Source organism: Manis javanica, chromosome 4, assembly GCF_040802235.1.
Source record: "Manis javanica isolate MJ-LG chromosome 4, MJ_LKY, whole genome shotgun sequence".
Classification (NCBI taxonomy): Eukaryota; Metazoa; Chordata; class Mammalia; order Pholidota; family Manidae; genus Manis; species Manis javanica.
The window spans coordinates 140662242-140684186 of NC_133159.1; the positions used below are offsets into that span (position 1 = coordinate 140662242).

General features: G+C 42.4%; 1 non-coding gene across 1 annotated transcript; it reads right to left on the reverse strand.

The window, feature by feature from the left end:
• Positions 1–6821: 6821 nt before the first annotated feature.
• LOC118969303 (small nucleolar RNA SNORA70) lies at positions 6822–6929 on the reverse strand. Its single transcript, XR_005057259.1, has one exon. It is a non-coding gene; the product is annotated as a small nucleolar RNA SNORA70 (small nucleolar RNA).
• Between the last annotated feature and the right edge of the window lie 15016 nt (positions 6930–21945).

Below are 21945 nucleotides of genomic sequence, written 5' to 3' on the forward strand. Positions count from 1 at the left end.
TCCTTTGAAATCCCTCACCAATCCCAGGGCTCAGTGGGGGCCTCCTAGAGACCATCCCCCCAATAGAAACTGGCTTTAGAAAACAGCTGTCAAACCACCCCTCAACCTTCCTTTCCTCAGCCTGAGCAACCCCATCTCCCTTCCCCTTTCAGTCTTTTTCAGATATCAACCTGGGGATGGCCAGGAAACATCTCTGAGCTGAGGCTTTGTCCCCAGAGAAGCAAAGGGAAAAAGGGCAAAAATATAAAATAGAGATTATACGAAAGAATTACCCTGGATGTTTCTCCCACCTCCCTCATCTCCTCGTGTAAATCACCCTATTATTTTGCTCCCTTAGGACTCCTGATCATCCTTATTTCTTCTTTTGAGCTAAAGTCATCGATGCAGTAAATTAGTTCTTTGCTTCAAAATAGCTCTGATTGTGGCAGTTGCCGCCACCAGCCGCAGCAACACATCCCCGGACAGTTTGCAAAAATATATAAAGAGAAAAGAAAAAAGGGAAGAAAAAACCCTCAACAACTCTCCCTTCCATTCATATGTATGGAGAGACCTGGAGTGTCCATTTCCATGGAAATGATTTCTTTGAAAGGCGATTACATGTTGAGAGGGAGTGCAGATGGACCCCTAACCTAGGCTGGGACACGACGGTTACAGTCATCAAAGCCATGAGTCTTGTACAATGTCAGCAGTTGTACTTTGTTCTCTCCCATTGAAAACCAGGCCTTGGTTTACCTTGGGTTGCTGGGGAAGCAGCATGACATGAAGTTAGGGACCCAGGTTTTGGTGTCAGACACCCCTGGACTGAGTCCAGGGTTCTGCCACTTTTTAGCTGTGTGACCTTGGGCAAGTGTCCAAGACCTTAATCTGTGAGTTTCCTCATCTCTGACACATATCTCACTCTAGACTCATGTATCTAGTCACCTACTCAGCATCTCCTCTTAGACATCTAGTAAGCAAATCAGACTTAACATCCCAGTACAATCTCTTGATCTTCCTCCTTCCAAATCTGCTCCTCCCATAGTATCCCCATCTCTATAGATGTCAACTCCATCCATCCTTTGCTTAGGCTAAAATCCTCAGTGTCATCCTTGAGTCTGCCCCTTCTCACACAGTAGTTCCATTCTGTCTGTAAATCTTATTGACATGATTTGCAGAACATGTTCAGAATCTGCCTACTTCTGGCGACCTCCACTGCTAAATCTTGAGTCAAGCTACCATCATCTCTTACCTGGTAATTTCAATAGCCTCTTAACTGGTTTCCATGCTTCTCTCCTTGTCTCCAAAGTGGTTCTTGAAAAACTTAAATCAGTTCACATCTTGCCTCTTCAAAACCTTTCAATGACTTTCTATTTTTCTTAGAGTAAAAGCCAAAGACCAATATAATGTGCACCCCCAACCTCCACCAGTGTGGCTATGATTGTTATTAATTTTGCAGGTACCACCTACAAATAGCTATTTGCCTTCCTATAATTCTGGTTTTCTCTTAACATTTTAGAATAACTTACAGGATGTGTGTGTGTGTGTGTGTGTGTGTGTGTGTGTGTGTGTGTGTCCCCTAGAATGCAGAGGAGTAAGACCTGGAACCCAGGGCTTGGTGGTTTCCTTGACTTGGAATATGCAGGGGGTAGAGGGTTGAGACGGGTCGGGGAATGGATGGCACTAAGAACTGGTGAGCTCACTTGGCACTGAGATCCCCATCAATCTGTCAGTATCTCCTATGGTGACAGATGTGTATCCAAATCCTTCATCTTGGAAGAATAATTGAAGAAGTTTGTTTTAAATGCATATTGATGGGTCCCACCCCTAAAGATCTTGATTTGTCAGGAATTTAGTGGTGTTTTTAGTAAGTGCCCAGGTAAGTCTGATGTGGATGATTGTAGCAGGTATATAACATTATAAATTGTAATGTAGATAAGATTTAATTACTTCTGAAGAGCTTTAAAAGGTAAATTTTTTGTTTTTCTTCAAAAGGAGATTCAGAAATAAAATATACATATATCAATAAAAGCACAGTGCAAAAGTAGTCAGTTATAAGGGTCAGTATACACATATAGATTTATTATAAACATGTCTGGAAGATGTCTTAGGTCAGGGATTTTGAGTGGGGTTAAGAGGTCCATTTAGGAAACAGTGTTTTTGAAGTGAACTTTGCCACAGTCCAATGGACAGGTCTGAATAAAGTGCCCATTACAGGCTGCCTCACAGAGAAACAGGCTCAGGGTTAATCACGTAAACTGATATTTTTCTCAACTGCTGAAGCTTCAGTTATGAACACAGCAATACTGTTGACCTCATTCTCTTTAGACAGCCAAGAAAGAATTTCTACATGCTGTTGTTGTCCAGTCCTTTATGTCTGTCTTTTGTTCTAACCCCCACATTGGACATTATAATAGATGTTATTCTCACACATGATGTTTTTATTAAACTACATTTTCTCCAGTCTCTCTGCTAACCATTCCACTATGCATCTGAGATTTTTATTCTGGAATTATTTCCCATTTTCCTGAAGTAGATCTTTGAGGAGTCCATGTAGTGAAATTCTGTTGGCAGTAAATTCTCTCAGATTTTGATTATCTGCCAAAATCTTTATTTCACTTTTGTTCTTGAAAGACAGCTTTGCAGAGTATACATTTCTAGATTGATAATTTTTCTTAGTATTTTGAAGACATTTCACTGTCGTCTGGTTTCGGTTTTCATTTATGAGAAATTCATTGTCAGTTTAACTAGCTCTCTTATACATGATCTTTCTTTTTTTCTGGCTTTTTAAAGATCTCTTTAGCTTTGGTGTCTAGTAATTTCACAAAAATGTATGTAAATGAGGACTTATAAAATCCTTCTTAATGTATATTGTGTTTCCTATATTTGGATGCATTTCTTCTATCATTTATGGAAAAACTTGAGTCACTTTTATTCATATATTTCCTTCCTTTGATTCTATTTCCTCCACCTGGGTCTCTCATTAAATGGATGCTAGATCATTTGAGTCTATCTTCCATACCTCTTAATTTCTCATTATTTTCAAGCATCTTTTCTTTCTGAATAATTTTCTTAGATTGATCTTCCAATTTACTGAAATATATCTTAAGTTGTGTCAAATTTTCTGTATCCACTTCCTTTCCTAGAAGTTGTATTTTGTTCTTATAAATATATTTCTGATAATTTTTATGGTCTGTTATTACTTGCCCATTTTTTGTGTTTTTAAAATTTCTTTCAACATTTCATACATATTTAATTTATTTTGTATATTTGATTATTCACCAAATATTTACTTTGTACCTATCTTATGCCAGTTATTTTTGAGAGTTTGGTATCCAGCAGTAAACAAAAATGTCTATTTCCATGGAGCTTATACTTTTATGGAGAATTCCAATGTCTGAGGTCAAATGATTTGCAAATAATTTCTCCCATTCTGTGTGTTGTCTTTTCAGTTCATGATGTTTTTGATGTGCAAAATGTTTTTAATTTTGATGAAGTCCAATATATCTATATTTTATTTTATTGCTTATGCTTTTGGTGTCATATCTATGAATCCATAGCCAAATTCAAGATCATGAAGATTTCCCTCTGTTTTCTTTTAAGAGATTTATGGTTTTAGTTCTTATGTTTAGGCCATTGATTTACTTTGAATTAATTTTTCTATTTGCTCTCATGTAGGAACTCAACTTCATTCTTTTACACGTGGAAATTCAGTTTTCCCCAAGACCAGCTATTGAAGAGACTGTTCATTCTCTCATTGAATGGATTTGGCACCCATGTTAAACCTTTGAATTCTATCCCATTGATCTGTATGTCTATCCTTATGCTAATACCATGCTCTTTTGATTACTGTGGTTTTGTAGTAAGTTTTGATATTGGGGTTATGTGGGTCTTTTAACTTTGTTATTATTTGTTAAGATTATTTCGGCTATTCAGTTCAGGGTCCCTTGCAATTCTACATTAATGTTTGGTTTTTCCATTTCAGGAAAAAAAAGGCTTTTGAAATTTGATAGGAGTTGTGTTGACTCTGTAAATCACTTTGGGTAGCATAGAAGGGCATCTTAATATTATCTTCCTATCCATGAACATGGGATATGTTTCCACTTATTTGTGTCTTCTTTAATTTTTTCAGCAATATTTTGTAGTTTTCACTGTATAAATCTTTCATCCTCTTGGTTAGATTTATTCCTAAATATTTTATTCTTATATATGCTACTGTGAATGGTTTTGCTTTCCTAATTTCTCTTTCTACATTGCAGATGTATAGAAACACAATGAACTGATCATATGCCCTGCAACTTTATCTTATACCCTGCAACTTTGCTGAATTATTACCTCTAGTAGCTTTCTTGTTGATTGTTTGGGATTTTTTATATACAGGATAATGTAATCTATGAACTGAGATAATTTTACTTCATGCTTTCCAACTTGAATGCCTTTTATTTATTTTTATTGTCTAATTGTTCTAGTAGTACAATACTGAATGGCAGTGGTGAAAGTGGGTATCTTTGTCTTGTTCCAACACCTGCCTTTTGAGTTTCCTTGGTGCTTATTACTCTCAGCCTTAGTTTCAGTGAATTTGTAGGGGATGGATAGGACTACTACTACATATTTCTCTTATGTTGACCTCAGAAATGCATGTACGTGTGTTTTAGCAGGAGCTAGTTGCTTTTTAGTGAAAAGATCTTTTAGGTTATATAATCTGCTATTGCTGGAAGCAACACAAGGTGACACTTTGAAAAAGTTTAAACAGAAAATGGCAAATAAGTTTTCCTGGCCTAGCTTGATGGATCTCACCCAGAATGATAAAAACAAGCTGTGTTATCATGATAGAAACTGAGTCCCAAAGAAAATCTGGAAGTTAGTTAAACTTATAGGGCTCAGAGATAGGGGAAGGTTCTAGGGAACCTGGCTTGGAGGATGGAAGATAAATAGATTGTGTCCCATACAATAACCAAGTTTGTTCCATTTCTCAGCCAGGAGTTAAGTGTCTAATCATGCAACCCCTTGAAAATTTGTCATCAGGTGCTAGGGAACTTACCCTTGTGCATCTGTGCATTCATGAGAGGGAGGCAGGGGGAATGACATATTGGGCAGACATGCTATTTGTCTGATGGGGTTCTCTAAAGAAAGGAAGCAGAGGCTACACTTTGGCTCTTCCCCTTTCTTCTCCTTCCTGTTCTTCTTCGTGGGGTCTCAGCACACTCCATATTCTCTGGATCTCTAGGTATAACCCCCTCAGTTCCTGTGGGCCCAGATATGTTCCCACCTGCCCAATGAGCTATTGAACTCTGACCTCCTGCCAACATCTGGGGGTAATATTGCCCAGCTTACAGTTGTTGGGGGAAATTCAAGTTAGAATTTCTTCACTTTAAGGGTGTGTAAAGTCTCAGTCACTACAGTGAATTAATGTTGATTTTCCCTGGCTAAACATGAAACTAATGTAAGTGAATCTTGGCTTCTAGAATGATTGAAGTTAGAACGTTCCTATTTGGATACTGTGGATCATTCTTCCCCCACTCTCTGCTGAATGTACTCAGTGTACCCTATAATTGAGTACTCAGCATTTAGATTCTATAACTCTCAACATATTGCTATATCCCCATCAAATACCTATCCATGTATCTATCCTCCAATACATCTTATTTTTGGTGTATTTTAAAGTAATTTATTGGTATCAGTATGCTTCACTCCAGACACTTCAGCATGCATATGAAGTAGAATTCAGTACTTCCTCGTGATTCTTTGTGTATGTGGTGGTGGTGGTACTGGGGGAGTGTTAAATTTTTATCAGTGAAATGGTGGAATGCACAATAAGTATATTCTTTGACAAGATTTGACAAATGCTTACACATGAGTAACCCAAATCCTTATCAAGATATGGAACATTTCTATCACCCAGGAAGTCTGTTCATTCCTCTTTCTAGTCAGTCACTGCCCTCATCTTACATAAGCAATAAGTTTTCATTTTTAAAAAAGCCATTCTAGAATTTCACATAAATGGAATCAAATAGTAGGTGCCATCATGTGTTTCAGATTCATTAATTTTGTTGTATGTGTGACTACTTTGTTCCTTTTGTATCACCAAATAGTGGTCACAATTTGCGTATCCATCCTTCCATTCATGGACAGTTTATTTGGGGTTCTTTCCAGTTAGAGGCTACTGTGAATAAAGCTGCTATGAATATTCTTGTACAAGAGTTTTTGTGGACATATATTTTCTGTTCTTTTGGATAAATACCTAGAAGTAGAATTGCTGGGTCATAGGGTAGGCATACATTCAGTATACCTACCTTATTGTGAAACATTTGTTCAAATCTTTTGCCCTTCTCTTTATTAGGTTATTTCTGTTTTTATGATTGTGTTGTAGTTCTTTGTATAAACTTGATATAAGTCCTTTAACAGACATGTTTTGCAAATATTTCCTGCTACTCTGGGACTTGCCACTCATTTTATCTCTTTGACAGGAAGTAGGGTTTGTCAGTGGGTATGAGTAAGGTGGGGGCAGTGCTGGTCCAGGGGTCATGGTTAGGGATGTATTTGACCTCACAGTCATCTGGGATGAGCTGCTTTTCAGCCACATGTCTTCAAATTCATTCACATTAAACTTGGTAAAGAGCCAGTTCTTGGAAATGTGGATCTCTTGGTCTCCAGAGAACTTGAACTTGACCCTGTGTAAGGCTTCAGTTGCATGCTTCTTGTTCTGCAGCTTGATGCAGATGGACATGATGACTTGGCCAATGTGGACCCTGGCTACTGTGTCCTGGGGCTTTCCAAAGGCATCCCAAATACTTAGCTGGAGCCTAGAATTGGGGGCAATCAGGTCAGACATGTCCACTGGAAAGAGTGGTCTCCGAGGCCCCTTAAGGCAATCCACAAAGCAACAAGCTTCATACACTACTGAGGAGGCTGCTGTTGGCCACCATTGCACACAGTCATTTTCTTTACTGTATTTTTCTTGAGCAGAAATTTTTAATTTTTATTAAATATAAATTATTATTTTTTCTTTGATAATAATTATTTTTTGCCTCCTATCTAAGAAATCTTTGCCTACCTGCAGGTCATGAAGATATTTTCCTATGTTTTATTCTAGAAGCTTGATAATTTTAGCTTTTATGTTTAGATCTGATTCATCTCAAATTTTATGTATTGTGTGAAATAGGGATCAGTGTTCATGTTTTTCCATAACAACAGCCAGTTGTTCCAGCTGTACCCATTAAAGCACTGCTTTATTTATAGGATTGCTTTGGTTCCTCATTGAAAGTCAAATCACTATCAACATGTGGGTCTATTTTCTGGGCTCTCTGTTCTTTTCCATTGAATTATATGTCTCTCCATATAATACTATATTGCTTGATGACAGTATACCAGGTTTATAGCAAGCCTTGAAATTAGTTGGTGTAAGTCCTCCAACTCTGTTTTTCTTTGTGAAGATTGCCTTGGATATTCCAGAACTTTTGCATTTCCAAATAAATTTAGAATGAGACCATTAATTTCCCAAATAAGGCCTGCTGGAAATTGGGATTGGGATTGCATTGCATCTACAGATCACATTGAAGAGAACTGACATTTGAACCATGTTGAGTCTTCCCATACAGGAACATTTGTTTAAGTCTTCTTTAACTGATCTCAGTATTTTTTTGGTAGTTTTCAGTGGATAGGTCTTGCATGTCTTTTGTTAAAATTTTTTGTAAGTATTTTTAAGGGTTTTTTTTTTGGTCCATATTGTAAATGGAATTTACAAAAATTTCATTTTCCAATGGATCACTGCTACTGTATGGGAATACAACTGGTCTGTGAGCAGTGCTCTTTTATTGTGACTTTGCTAAATTAGTTTATTAGTTCTAGTTGCTATTTTGTAGATTTTTCTATGTAAATTAATTGTGTCATCTGTTATAAAGTTTTAGTTCTTCCTTCCTGATCTCTTTTATTCCTTTATCTTGCTTTGCTGCCCTACTTAGACCCTTCAATAAAATGTTAAATAGATGGAGTGGGAGAGGACATCCTTGCTCTGTCTCTGATCTTGGGGGAATGTGTGTTAAATCATGCCAAGTATGATGTTAGCTGTAGATTTTTCATAGATATTTTCAATCAGGTTGAAGAATTCCTTCTCTTCCTAATTTGCTCAGATTTTTAAAACAGTGGTGAACAGGTGTTGGATTTTATAAATACAATCACATGTTTTCCTTCTTTATTCTGTTAATATACTGTGTCATATTAATGAGTTTGGATATTCATACAATCTTATGTTCTCAGGATGAACCCACTTGGTCATGATGTACTATTCTTTTTCTTTCTTTGCAAATAATTCATCAAGGCTTTTCTGTTCATGAGGTATATTGGTTTGTCATATTTTTCTTTTTTTTTAATGTCTTTGTCAGGTTTTATTATCAAGGTTAATTTGGCATCATAAACAAGTTGGGGCTGTTCATATTCCTCTATTTTCTTGGTTTGTGTAGGATTGATATTTCTTAAGTGAGTTTTGTGTTTGGCTGGAGTGAGTTTTGTGTTTAAGATAGAAAGTTGAATGAAATAGCGAAGTGACAGACATTTACCACCAGAGGCAGAGGTTGCCGAGTTCTGGTCTTTATCATGAAAAAGAATTCAAGAGACAATCAGTTTGATCAAATTCATAGTGAAAACATCAGTTCTGGAGGTTTATTTGTTGGAAGGTTTTGATAATAAATTCACTTTATTTAATAAACACAGGGCTACTTAGATTTTTCTATTTTGTCTTGTGTCAGTTTTAATAATTTGCATTTTTCAGTGAATGTGTCCAGTTTGTCTAAGTTGTTCATAATATTATTACCCTTCTAATGTCTGTAGGAAATTTAGTAATAGGCTGTCTCTCATTCCTGATATTATTAGTAATTGTGCCCTCTTTTTCTTCATCAGTCTAGCTTGGCTGGACCCCTATCATCCTCTTACTCTTTTGTTCTGACTAATGCCCTTCCTGGTCTCTGACATCCCTGCAAATGTCAAGGGTGGACCTTCTAGGCCTGTTAGTTCCCCACTCTCTAATTCAAAATGTCTTTATCTTTTCTTTTTTCTATCTGGGCAATCACTCTGAGGAGGACTTTCCCTGTACACTAGAAGAAACCTCAGCCTGGTCAGGGGAGGGCTCTTGACCCATCAGGAGAAATTCACAATCAGGTCGAATAAGTGCCAGCAAGAAAGGAATTCATTAAAGCAAGAGTAGTAGCAAATGTCAGCAGCCATCAGGCAGTAGAGAGCAAAGAAGAATGGAGGGAGAAAAGAAAAGTTCACTGAATTCCTCCTTGGCACAGGGCAAATCCCTTGCCAGCTCCTAAAGCCAGGGTCACCTGGTGTCTAGTGCCTGTTTGGTCTGTATGGCACCCGACTTACATCCCTATCATCCCAGAATTTGGGGTAGGTGTGTAGCACTGGCTGGAGTGAGATTATATTCTGAAAACTTCTCCTTCCCTACCCATCTGAAATGAAGCAGGAAGAGAGAAAAAGTTTTGTGTTTAAGATAGAAAGTTGAATGAAATAGCAAAGTGACAGACATTTACCACCAGAGGCAGAGGTTGCCGTGTTCTTGTCTTTATCATGAAAAAGAATTCAAGAGACAAGTGCTTATGTAGCAAGAAAGTTTATTTGATAAGACAGTACACACTCAGATGGGAGTGTGGGTGACCCCAGAGAGGAGGCATGCTTAAGGATTTAGGGTTTGGAGTTTTATAGGGCCTTTTGGGTAGGGGTTGATGTAGTGTATGATATATACAGGTGATTAGTAATTCCTTTGAAGTTTTGTCTTAAGAATGCAGTTATTCACATGACTGTGTTGATCTGCATCTTGGCAATCTTTACCCAGGTGGGTTTGGTTTGCACTCCAGAGATCTGTCTCTCCTCCTATTTGCAAATTTCTGCATTAAACAAGGGGCTGGAAGAAGAGGAAGAAAAGCATATAGATTAAGTTAAAGGGGAAGCTGGGCTTGTATTTTCACAGGCTACATAGCTTTACAATGGTATTGCCCTTGTATCATTTCCCTGCTGTATCTCACCTCCTACCTTAAAGAAAGAATTGCCCTTGATCCTTCTCAACCAGAGTCTCTTATATGTCTGATTCTAAACCCATGTTTTAAACACCCATCTCTTTCCCTTTTAGGATTCTAGCACCCCCAACACAACACTCTTCTTGACATATTATGACCCTCTTTCCATATTATGATCCACACTGCTGTCCATGCCATCAGCTCTGGATCTGATAGTCCTAAGTATCAGAGTGGCTTATAAGTTTCTCTCCACAGAAGTCTTCCAAGGGAACATCTACGCAGTTCCTGTGTGTAACGCAGGGGGAAAAATCTTTCTCCTAGCCCAGGACAAATTACCTTTGAAACCAAACTCAGTCAAAGGGAGAAATAAAATGGGAGAAACCCATTTATTGCTTACAAACAGTCATCCACTTCTGCTCACCTGTGTCTCTCACCACCAGGCTGCAAAAAAGGGACCCCACCAAACAGTCCAGATACACCATTGCTTCCTCCACCCTTGTAATCACCTATTGATATGGAGATGGACTACTTCTCTCCACCCCTTGGCAACACCTGTTGATATGGAGATGTACTAAGGCCAGGTGAGAGATTCTGGAAATACTGCAATTTTACTCACACTGGGTAACTTCTTTCTTAAAGTCTAGTGAAATCAATCACTTCCTTATTTTGCAGTTTACGGGGACGGATACTGTGGATAAAAGCATCTATTATACCTCACTGCATACATTTGCTGATGCCTTTACTTCCCCCACTGATACCACAAAGTCCCTGGGGGCAGAAACCATGTCTGTTCCTATTTATATTCTTAGTGCCTAACATATTAAAGGTGTTTAAGATATGTTCACTGACTGAATGTAGGACATTTGCATTTTATGAAGATCAGGCTTTACATATGGCACCACTCAACCTTTTCCCTGCCAGTCCCTTCTCCTATTCTCTCAGCCCCCTCCCTTCCCTAAAAGTGTGGAGTCACTGGTGAATCCTTGCTCTTCTTGGGGAGGAAGAATTTTCTTTTATCCTTTGAAGTAGGGCAGGGACATGGCACAAGCATCATGCTTAATTTTTTCCTGCCCATGATGAAAAATGCTGAGATATAAACAATTGAGTAAGAACATGAGGGATTCCATCTTAAGGCTATGATTCCATTTTAAACACCAGGGGGCTAGGAGGTGAGATTCCTAACATAGTCTTTGGTAATCAGCCAACAACTGGCCCTGTCTTAGGGCAGGGCAAGCAGTCCTAACTGATATGTTCTCAGTGCTTGAGGGTAACCACTATCTTGGAGAAGAACAAAGTGAATAAATTCCTTGTGTTAAGTTTCTCTTACAGAATTATCTAGACGACTGACTGTGGATAGTGACATAATGTCTCTCACCAGAGAGGGACATCATGAGACCACAGCTCAAGCCTATGCCCAACAGCCCCACCCCATACCCTTTGCCCATTCTTGAAAGCCTTAAAAGACAGAATCCTAAGCCCTTAAGTGTGCCTGCTCGCTGAGGTTGCCCGCATTCCTCTTTCTTCGAGTGTGTACTTTTTGCCTTAAATAAAAGTTTCTCATTGCTTGACTTAGTTGCATTTTGTCTCTGTGCTCTTCCAGTCGTAAGCATCTTTGTTACTTTGCTATTTCATTCAATTTTCTAGACTTAAGCACAAGTCTTTACTCTGTCTGTCCTACTTCAGACAAGTAGGGAAGGGCTACTGAGATTTCTGATTTGGATTTGCAAGTTCCCATTACCTGGGTGACCTGGACAGGACTGCAGCTATATGATCATTCTCTTTGGTAGCCTGCCTGAAAATCTCCTTTCTTTGCCTGTGAGAAGTTCTCAGAACATAATCTCATTCCATCCAGTGCTCTGCGGCTCCCTGAAATCCTGGGGTGGTAGGGACTTAGTTCCCATGCTGTGCAGATTCAAGTGGACACTGGATGCCAGGTGACCCTGGCTTTAGGAGTTGGCAAGGAATTCACCCTATACCAAGCAAGAGTTGAATGAGCTTCCCTTTCCTTTCTCTGCTCTTCCTTGCTCTCTGCTACCTGGAAGGCAGCTGCCATTCCCTGCTACTCTTACTTTAATGAATTCCTTCCTCACCTACACTCATCCTATTGCCACACAGCTGCATCTGGGGAGGTCTCTCCCTGTGCACCAGGTGAAACCTCAGCCTGAATGGGGGAGAGTTCTTGACTCTTAACAAGAAAGAATTCTCGAGCAGGTTGGACAAGTGTAGGTAAGGAAGGAATTCGTTAAAGCGAGAGCAGCAGGGAATGGTAGTTGCCTTGCAGGTGACTGAGAACATGAAAGTGCAGAGGGTAAGAGGGGAAGTTTGCTGAACTCCTTCTCGGCCTAGGGCAGATTCCCTTGCCAACTTGTAAATCCAGAGTACCCTGGCATTCCGTGTCTGCTTGGGTCTGCACGACATGGGGACTACCTCTTACCACCCCAGGATTTAGGGGAGCCGTGGAACATGGGATGGAGTGAGAATATGTTCTGAGAAGTTCCAAAAGAAAGGAGATTTTCAGGCAGGCTACTAACTAAAGAGCAGATTGTGTAGCTGCAGTTCTATCAGGGTCAGCCAGGTGACCAGAACTTGCAGGCCCAAATCTGAGCTTTCAGTAGCCCCTACTTATCAGGAGTAAAGCAGAGGCTGAGTGAAGACTTGGAAATAGAATGAAATAGCAAAGAAACAAAGATGCTTACCACTGGAAAAGCGCAGAGAGACAAAATACAATTAAGTTGAGCAGTGAGAAAGCTTTATTTAAAGGCACGCACTTAAGGAAAGAAAAAGTGCAGGCATTCTCAGAATGGGAGGCCTACCAAAAGCAGGAGGGAGGGGAAGGGGGGGGTTCTGTCTTTTATGGATTTTTCAGGAATGTGACAAAGGGCCAGGGGGTATAGACTTGTAAAGCAGTCTGAAAATGCTTATCTCTGGTGAGAGACGTTATGTCTCCTCTCCTCTGTTATCAGTCCTCCAGGTAATTCTGCAAAATTTACTTAACACAAGAAATTGGTCATTCCTCTCCAGGATAGCAGCTTCCCTCTGGTAACATATCAATCAAGACCTCCCCAACCCCCCCAAGTGGGTTGAGCTATTGTCTGTTTACTAAAAAAAAAATGTTAGGAATCTTACCTCCTAAATGGTTTTTAAAATGGAATCTTACCCTTATGATGGAAACCTTCCTGTTCTTACCATACTGTTTATTATCTTGGCTTTTTGGAAAACTAATCATGATGCTTTCTCCTGTCCCTGCCCTACATCAATCCGCCCTGCTTGAGAATTCTTTCTCCTTCAGAGTCAAGAACCCTCCCCTGTCCAGGCTGAGGTTCCTCCTAGAGCTTCACCTAGTGCGCAGGCAGAGCCCGCCCCAGACGCAGCTGCCCAGCAACCCCTTCAAGGTTCTTCTAGCTAGCTGGTCTGAGGATCAAATTGGTATGAGACAGATCAACAGGAGGAAAAAACCGAAGTTTTACTCAGTATGTACAGAAGCCCAATGGTGAAACAGAAAACCAAAGAAATGACCAGGGCAGGCAGTTTTTATACAGTTTAGACGGAGACAATAAATTTGTGAGAAATAGACAGGCAAAGAAAATTTAGGTTTGGGAGCTTTAATTAGTAAGGAATTCTAAACAGCATTTGGGCTGGGGTAGTGAATTAGTAAAAAATGTAACAGATATGCTCATGCAGCCTTCTCAGCTAGGAAGTCCCTGCCTCTGGTGATTTAGGATGGCTCTCTCCCTCCTGGTTCAGGGAGCCTACCTTTCACCAGGGAGATTTATTTCCTATTTTCAGGTGGGGCACAGAGGAGGGTCAGAATATCCTTCTTGCACCACCTGTTTCTGCAGCCACTTTAATTCAAAGTCATCAAGATGCCAAAGTGGCACATTTTGGGGCAGCCCAGCCCTGGTCCCTGTACCTTTCACCGGTTACTGACTTCTGCTTTGCTGAGGCTTCCTCCTTGTCTTTTTCTTCCTTTCAGTCTCTTGACTCCATTAAATTTTGAAGCACCATTAATTCACTCATGAACCACAATCTCTAGATCACTTTATCTCTTGGCGTTTCTCCTTGTCCCATTCCAATCCACCCTTCCTACCACTAAATGATGAAGTTTCCTAAAACACATCAGGAAAAAGCTCCCCTTACTCTTCACCACTCACAGAACAAACAATAGCTACCACTGATTTGAGTACCAAAAATGCCAGGTTCTGCATTGATACGAGCTTACAGATACTCTTTTTAAGGGTATGTTATAAGGTCCTGGAAGGAAAGGAAACTGAGGCTTAGAAATGTCAGTAACTTGCTGAAGGCTACTCAACAACTGGGTAGAAATGGAATCTGGGTCTCTGCCTTCCATATGAAGTTCTGCACCTTTTCTCTTAAACCTCTTCCACTCCATCTGCAAGGATGGTTGCCTGTAGTGTGAGCCCTGACAGTTGTTTTTTTCTTGTTTTTAGTGCACGTGCCTGACTTAAGCTTTGATTGCGGAGGCGTCCATTTCAAAGACGCATCCACTTCAGAGCCCACTATCTCAATAAATGCATTGACAGCCACTCGGCTAGGTGAAGAGCCAGGCCAGGCTCCTTTGTTTTAGAGATCTTGGTTGTTTTTGATAACTGATCATTTGGGCCACTTGTCTTTTCCTGGAGCTTTAAATTCCAGCTCTTATGTTTTAAGTTTACCAATAAAGAATGAGCCTGAGAAACCCTAGGCCCCCACCTTTGGCCCCAATAAAAGCAGAACTCTCTTCTCTTTCTCTACCAGTGACCTTGCTGTACGGCCCGAGGTATGCTATATAATTTTCAGGTCTTGTGAGTAATAAACACTTATTTTTTTCAAAGTTTCCTGATGATTGCTGCTGAAGGGCAGCTTGCAATCATAAGAACCACAAGGGCTTATCCAGGGGTAACACTGGTTTGGAAAGAGGAGATGTCTGTGGGAAGCTTACCAGGGCCTGCATGAGTGCCCCTAGGTGTTTCTAGCAGATAGTATTCCTTTGGATAGATGGAGACCCTTAGAAAAGAGCCCTGTGGCCCATCTTTGTGCGTCCAGGAAGGGTATATGCACTACCACCCTGGTCTTTGCCCTCACTACTCCCTTCCTGGAATGCTCCCCGCCTCCCCACGCACCCACCCCCATATCTGGACGCTACCAAGCTCTGTCCCTCCTTCCAGCCTCACACAGCCCTGAGGGAGGCCAGAGATGCTGCACCGTCAGACGTGTCCTGGCCTCTCTCTGATCTGTGGAACTTACTGCTGTGGGCTTCTCTGCCTGAAGGTGCTGGCTGCCTAACCCCAGTGGGAGCCCCACAGGGGAGGCTCCTCGGGTCCTCCCAGCAGGAGCAGGGCAGCACACCCAGTGGGTCCTCACAAAGGCTTACTTGTTGTTGACGGTTTCATTTCATTCACATCTGACTCATTCACTCACTCGATCTTTGGTTTGTTTTTCCCAGCTTCCTTGAGACTTGACTGACATATGACATTGTGTAGGTAAGTTTAGGTTGTATAATATGAGGATTTGCTCTATGTATGTATGTGTTGTGAAATGATCACCACAGTAGGCTTAGTTAAACACCTTCATCACCTCTCATAATTGCCATTTTTGGTGTGCACTGCAGTACCATTACCTATAGTCACCGTGTTGTATATTAGGTCCCCAGAACGTATCTATAATTGGAAGTTTGTGCCCCTTGACCAAGTCTTCCCATACCCCCAACCCCCAACCCCCAAGCCCCTGTAACCATCATTCTACTCCCTTTCTTCAAGTCTGGCTTTTTAAAAGTCCACATGTAAGTGAATCATACAGTATTTGTCTTTTGCAGACTTACTTCACTTAGTATAATGTCCTCACATTCCATGCATGTTGCCAAAAAAGGCAGGATTTCCTTCTTTCTCATGGAAGAATAGTACTCCATTGTAAATATGTACCACATCTTCTATGAATATACACAGACAGACAGGTTGTTTCGTGTCTTGGCTATTGTGAACACAAAGTCCACAGGAGTGCAGATATCCCTTCAAGATTATGATTTCATTCCCTTTGGATAAATACCGAGATCATATGGTAGATCTGTTTTTAATTTTGTGAGGAACCTCCCTACCGTTCTCCATAGTGGCTGCACCAGTTTACATTCCCACCAACAGTGCCTAAGGGCTCCCTTTTCTCCACATTCTTCCCAACACTTCTCTCTTGTCTTTTTCCCTCCAGCTTTATTGAGGTACAATTGACAAATAAAGTAAGATATTTAAAGTGTGCAATGTGCTGATTTGATATACATATACATTGTGAGGGGATTCTTCCCATGGAGCTAATTACCCATCCATCACATCACATGGGGCGTTATCCTAAGTGAAATAAGCCAAACAGAGAAAGACAGATACAGCACGCTATCACTCACACTGAAAAAAAAAGGAAAAGTCAAACTCATAAAACAGAGAGTAATAAAGTGGTTGCCAGGAACTGGGGTGTGGAGGAAACAGCGAGAGGTTGGTAAAAGGGTACAAACTTTTTCAATTATAAACTGATAAGGCCTGAGGATCAAATGTATAACGTAGTGACTATAGTTCTAACACTATTATATGATTGAAATTTGCTAACAGAGTAGAACTTAAATGTTCTCACCCCACCCCACCGAACCTTCCCCCCACCCCCCCACAAAAAAACCTCATTTGACCTTTAAATGAACCATAACAAGAACCAGGCATTGGAGAGGTGACCTCGAACTGAGGATGAGATGGGGATGATGATGAGAGCATGCATCTACCGGGTACTTGCCTTGTGCTAAGTTCTATTCTGAACACTTCAAGCATATTATAGAGGTCAATCCCTGGTGGTAAGCACTCCAATTAGCCTTGTTTACAGATGAGGAAAGTGAGGCACAGAGATCAAAACATTTGCCCACGTTAAATCCTGCAGCTAATCACGGATTGGGAGCCAGGCATCTTGGCTTAATCCAATCCCAACAGCTGGGGAACTCCCATTCCTGTGTAGGTTTACTAATTATAGAATAATAATAATAACCACCACTTATTGGGTACTTAATATGTGTAAGATACTGTACTAAGCACTTTAGATGCATTGTTTCACTTTAATCCTTTCCAAAAAAATCCTGTAAAGCTGGTATTATGACTCACATTTCACAGGTGAGGAAATAGATATTTAGAGAAAGTTAACTTGCTCAAGGTCACACAGCAAGTAAGATGGAGAGCTGGGGCCTGAGCCCAAGTCTGTCTGACTTCAAAGTAGAAGCTTGTACGCATTCCATTCTGCTGCCTCTGCTAGTGTTGCTGGGCAGCTGGGTCTGGGGGGGGTGGGGGCATCTCTCCCTGCACACTAGAAAGAATTCTCGGACAGGTCAGATGAGTGTAGGTAAGGAAGGAACTCATTAAAGCAAGAGCAGCAGGGAATGGCAGCTGCCTTGCAGGCAGCAGAGAACAGGAAAGTACAAGGGAAAGGGAAAGTTGTTGGCCTAGGGCAGATTCCCTTGCCAACTCCTGAAGCCAGGGTCACCTGGTGTCCTGCGTCCGCTTGGATCTGCACGGCATGGAGACTAGCCCCTACCACCCCAGGATTTGGAGGTAGCCATGGAGCACAGGATGGAGTAAGATTATGTTCTGAGAACTTCCCAAAGAAAGGAGATTTTTCAGGCAGGCTACTAAGAGCAGATCACCCAGCGGCAGTTCCATCCAGGCCATGGAAACATGCGGGTGCAAATCTGAACTCTTAGCAGCCCCTTCCTACTTATCAGGAGTAAAGCAGAGACAGAGTGAAGACTTGGAAATAAAATGAAATAGCAAAGAGACAAACCACAATAATCTGAGCAGTGAGAAAGCTTTATTTGAAAATACTCACTTAAGGAAAGAAAAGTGCAGGCGTCCTCAGGAGGTGCACTGAAAATTTGGGGATTCTGTCTTTTAAGGCTTTCAAGAATGGGGCAAAGGGCAGAGGGGGAGGGAGTTGTTAGGCATAGGCTTGACTTGTGGTCTCAAGGTGCTTATTTCCTGCGAGACACACCATGTCTCCTTTCCTTTATTATCAGTCCTCCAGCTGATTCTGCTAAATAAACCCAACACAAGGGATTTATTTATTCTGTTCTTCTCCAAAGTAGTGGTCACTCTCATGCAGTGGGGACGTATCAGCTAAGACTGCTTGCCCTGCCTTAAGGTAGGCTGTTGGGTTATTGTCTCATTACCAGAGAATATGTTAGGAATCTTCTCAGCTCTGCTTTTTAAAATGGAGTCTTAGCCTTAAGATGGAGTCCCTCCTGTTCTTACTATATTGTTTACAGCTCAGCATTTTTCCTCATAGGCAGGAAAAGTTAATCATGGTGCTTGTCCCCTGTCCCTGCCCCACCTCACTAGCCCAGGATCTCAGAACTGGAACAGCAGCCTTTATCAGACACCAGCCTGATCCCCTACTTTGTGGGGTCCTCCTGAGGATCTCTGGTAGAGGATCTTCCCAGCCCTGTTTGAATGCTTCCAGGGGTGGGGTGCTCCCTCCCTCCTGGGGCAGCCCATCAGTGGTTACAGTGCCAATCGTCAGAGAACACATTTTCTCTAATGAGCCTAAGAAGCCAACCTCGCTCAGTCTCCAGTGGGTCTGCTCCAGAACTGCCTATATCCCCCTCCTTCAGGACAGACTGTGTGTTCCTCCAGCTTTGCCTGTGAGAGAGATGGAGTCAAGTCTCCCAGGACAGAGGGGAGGCTATCACTGTCCAAGGCTGTGCAGTGGGGGCAGGGAGCTGGGGAAGTCGCAGGCATCCCTGGGAAGAGATGTACAAGTGTTGCTCGTCTTCCATCTTAAGTGGTTTCTGATCTGTCTGGCCAGGTGATTGCCTAGAGCCATCCTTGTTTAACATTCATGTAGATTCTAGGCTATTGCAAGAGTAAATCACCCATGCCTTGCCTTTCCCCCCACCCTCCACCCAATCTCTAGACCCCCAGGACAAGTATCTTTCTGGTTTCCCTGGCAACAGGGCCATCTGTTTCACACAGCGTCCCAGGCCAGGCCAAGTTCACTGTGTCCCAACTCTGCTAAGTTACAGACAGTGCAGGAAGAAGCAGGAGAGGGGCGTCGGCGGAGGAGGGTGGACTTCTGTGGTTCCTTTGATCCTATTTAGAGTGAGGCAGCTTGTCAGAGCTGGAAGGGTCTTCAGAGGCCTGTTGGCCCAACACTCTCATTTTAAGTGTGGGAAACTGCCTTCAGAAAGGAAAAGTGGTAGTCACACGGCACATTAGCGACAGAGCTGGGTCTAGCAGGCAACCGATAAACATTTGTTAAATGAATGAATCATAGAATCATGAAGAGTTAGAGGCAGCCAACAAATCAGGCCAAAATTCCCATTCAGTGTATGCAAGTGGCCAGAAATTATATGCTGCAAAAGATGGTCATCCAAATTGTGCTTGGATGCTTGAACCGTGTTGATCACTGTCTTGACCACTTCCATTCCTGGACACTTCGGGAACAGAAAGGTCTTCTGTGTACTGAGTGGAAGCCTGCCTCCCTGTAAATTTACCCACCAGTCCTGACTTTGTTCTTTGGAGGCACAAAGATTCCAGCCTTTTGCATGTGTTGTCTTGTAGACTATCTCTGGGGGGAAGCCTGAGAAGAGACCATTCCTCATCTTACAGGGGTCTGCAGGGGTGAGTAATTGACCAGAGGCCCAGAGCTTGGTTAAGAGGCCAGGTGTGCAGCCCTTGGTGAAGGCGGTTGGCTTTTATCTCTTCGCGGTGCTTCCTCCCGTTTGGGGGGCTGGCCCAGCCCATTTCTTGTCCATACCATCTGTGGAGTTAGTTCCTGAGCTGTCGCCTTTGTCTGCCCCTTCCCCCAACGCCTACCCATGGGCCTATTGTCTCTGTAAGGCAAGAAAACAGTTCCCCTGCCAACCTTTGGTCCAAGTTCAGGTCCTGGCCTAGTGGGTGGGTGGAGATGGTGCCCAGTCCTGTCCCCCCAGCCACTGCCTCCTCCATGGCTGCTACAGCAGTCTCCAAGATCCTAAATGTTGTTAAGGAGAAATGAGGAAGGGCCATGGTATCTCTCATCTTCTTGCTTGTAGATACTCTACTGCATAATTTTTGGGGGCTGCTAAGCCCCCCAAAACATTTCCCTTCTCCCTCTTCAATGCCACTTAGTGCCTTGCATTTCCTGCAAGAAGTCAATGTAGGGAAGGGCTTGAAGGGGTGGGCTGTGGGGACAAAGCCAAAAGGGCAGTCACCTTGGCAGACAGCGTCAGAGAAATAAGGAGTGTTTGGGGCAGGAAGTAGAGTTAGGGCTGGGAAGTGCACAGTAGAAGGTGATGTTTGGCACAGAAGGTGATACTTTTCTTCCTCTGACCCTTAGTAAATTCTTCTCCTTACTCCTGTTCTTCCAAATAGGCTGAGAAGCTCAGAACCTAACAGACCATCCTTCCTAGCCCTCAAAATGTCATTGGGTGGATGGGCACCTGGGTTCCCCTTGCCTTAACTGGGAGCTTGCTTCTACCACAGGGGGCAGTGGTTTAGCCAATTAGTGCAGGTATGCAAATGAGAGAATCCTGAGTAGCAGTTTCCCTGGCCATTCATCAGCAGAGTTATAACCTCTGCTCTCTGGCCCATCAGAAGACTGAACTTGGGAGTTCAGGCTCAGTTATTTTCTTTAATGGGCCAGTGGACAGGAGAAGGAACCAAAGAGTAGATAATTAGAAGAACACACACCCACACACTTTCAGTTCACTTTGGAATGCATTACATCAAAATTTTGCTTCATGTTTGACTTCAAATAATATAACAACAATTAGTTGACCTTTGCTAGTCAGATGGTGTGAGGGGTTGGGAGAGGGTTGAGAAAGGCAGATTGGGACAAACATGGGATGGATATGGTAGTGACCACCCTGCCAGTTACACTTCCCCACATTACATCCTATTTCCTTTGGTGTTCCCTCTCTGTTGCCCCGTTCTTCAGGTGTGTTCACCAAGGACTCTCCAATATTTAGTGCCAAAGCCTCTAGGTGTGCCCAAGGCAGGGTTCTGAGTGCACACACCAGACATGAAGATGGATCACTCCCTGTAATAAATATCGACTGATTCATAAATCTGGTTGCCAGATTCAATCAAAATTGCCGCCTGCGTAATCCAGGAGCAGGAAGATGCCAGCTAATTCTGTGCTGGGCCTGCTGATTCCCAGTGGAAGATGTTGTATAAATGTCAATGTCTCTTAGCTCCTTACAGCTTGGGGGCTTTTAGGGGGCTGGGGAGAACAAATTTTCCTAGCCAGGAGGCAAATGGTGGAGACTAGAGTGAGCTCTGGGGCAGAAGTTTCCACAGGGCAGGACTGCCACCCCTTCTCCCTCACTGTCCCCTGGCCTCCTCAGCTTGAACCGTCTCTACAGCAACCATAGGCAGGCTGAGCTTAGGTAATACTGAGCAAGGGGATGAATAGCAGAACCAGCCAGCCCATCACCCAGATGCTTCGAAATACCTAGAGCTTTGCAGAGAGAAAAATAAAACACCCCGATAATGATTTTTTACTTTTCATCCAGATGTTGGATGTCAGGTAAGTGCAGCCTTGGGGGCCTTTAATTGCTCCTTCTTAGAACCCCGTCTTATTGACTTGGGGTCCCACAGCCTTTATGAGGAATTTAAAAGAGACAAGGCAATTGTTCTGCTGACACATTCCCTCTGGGTGCTTTGGGGAAGCTTCTCCTTTTACTGTGGCCAGCTGCTGGTTGTGTGATTGGAGTTTTGTCTGCACAACCCACCCCTCATTTCACCTCATCCCCCCTCCCTAACCCCCAGCATGGGTACTCAATCCCCCATTCACCTTCACTCACACTCATTCCCTCATCAGTCAGCCTCTCATATTCCTAACAAATCCTTGCTGAGGGTCTACTTTGCACAAGCCTTCTGCCCTGGTTCTCTTCTGGGGCTCAGGATGGACAACCCAAACTGCCCCCTCCAACAGCAGTGGCCCCAAGAAGCCAGCCCTG